Genomic DNA, 1,939 nt, shown 5'->3' with positions numbered 1-1,939 from the left:
AGAAGAAGTCATCAAAAGCCTCCCAACCAAAAAAAGCCCAGGTCCAGACAAGTTCAGTGCAGAATTTTATCAGACATTTATTGGGGATATAACACCAATATTCGCCAAACTATTCCAAAAGATAGAATCAGATGGAATATTACCCAACTCATTTTTTGAGGCTACAATCACCCTCGTACCTAAACCACACAAAGACCCTACAAGGAAAGAGAACTTCAGACCAATCTCACTTATGAACATTGATGCAAAAATACTCAACAAAATCCTTGCTAACCGAATCCAAGAACACATAAAAACCATCATTCATCATGACCAAGTAGGCTTCATCCCTGGGATGCAGGGATGGTTTAACATAAGGAAATCCATCAATGTAATCCACCATATAAACAAACTTAAAGACCAAAATCGCATGGTCATCTCACTAGATGCTGAGAAAGCATTCAACAAAATCCAACACACCTTCATGTTAAAAGTCCTGGAAAGAACAGGAATCCAAGGCCCATATTTAAACATAATAAAAGCAATATACAGCAAACCAACAGCCAACATCAAACTTAATGGCGAGAAACTTGAAGCAATCCCACTTAAATCAGGGACTCGACAAGGCTGCCTACTCTCCCCCTACCTATTCAACATAGTACTGGAAGTCCTGGCTGGAGCAATTAGACAGCAAAAGGAGATCAAGGGGATACAAATCAAAAAGGAAGAGATAAAAACATCACTCTTTGCCGATGACATGATAGTGTACTTGAGTGACCCCAAAAATTCCACCAGAGAACTCCTACAGCTGATAAACAAGTTCAGCAAAGTGGCCGGATACAAAATTAACTCAAACAAATCAGTAGCCTTCCTATACTCAAAGGACAAACATGTGGAGAAATAAATTAGGGAAAACGTACCCTTCACAATCGTTACAAAAACTATGAAATACCTTGGTGTGACTCTAACTAAGCAAGTGAAGGACCTGTATGACAAGAACTTCAAACCTCTAAAGAAAGAAATTGAGGAGGATCTCAGAAAATGGAAAGATCTCCTATGCTCATGGATTGGAAAGATCAACATCTTAAAAATGGCCATCCTACCAAAAGCAATCTACAGATTCAATGCAATCCCCATCAAAATTCCAACCCAGTTCTTCATGGAATTGGAAAGATCAATGTGCAATTTCATATGGAATAACAAAAGACCTAGAATAGCAAAATCCATCCTCAACAACAAAAAAAACATCTGCGGGAATCACTATCCCTGACCTCAAGCTATATTACAAGGCAATTGTGCTGAAAACTGCATGGTACTGGTACAGAAATAGGCAAGTGGATCAATGGAATAGAATAGAAGATCCAGAAATGAGCCCTCATGTATATGGTCACCTGATTTTTGACAAAGGAGCAGTAAACATTCAATGGAAAAAGGACAGCCTATTCAACAAATGGTGCTGGTCCAACTGGCACTCAACATGCAAAAGAATGAAAATAAACCCGTTCTTATCTCCTTGTACAAAGCTCAAGTGTAAGTGGATTAAAGATCTCCACATTAATCCAGATACACTGAAACTATTAGACGAGAAAGTAGGGAAAACCTTAGAACACATAGGCACAGGAGAAAATTTTCTGAACAAAACACCAATGGCTCAAGCTCTAAAGTCAAAAATTAACAAATGGGACTTAATCAGATTGCAAAGTTTCTGTAAGGCTAAGGACATCGTCAAGAAAACAAAAGGGCAACCAACAGAATGGGAAAAGATCTTTACCAACACCACATCAGATAGAGGCCTAATATCCAAGGTGTACAAGGAACTCAAAAATCTAGACACCAGAGAATCAAATAACCCTATTAAAAAATGGGGTACAGAGCTAAACAAATCATTTTCAGTTGAGGAACACCGAATGGCCGAGAAACATCTGAGGAAGTGCTCGACATCCTTAGCCATCAGGGAAAT

Source organism: Micromys minutus, assembly GCF_963924665.1.
Source record: "Micromys minutus genome assembly, chromosome: 4".
NCBI lineage: Eukaryota > Metazoa > Chordata > Mammalia > Rodentia > Muridae > Micromys > Micromys minutus.
Note: the sequence above shows the minus strand (reverse complement) of the source record.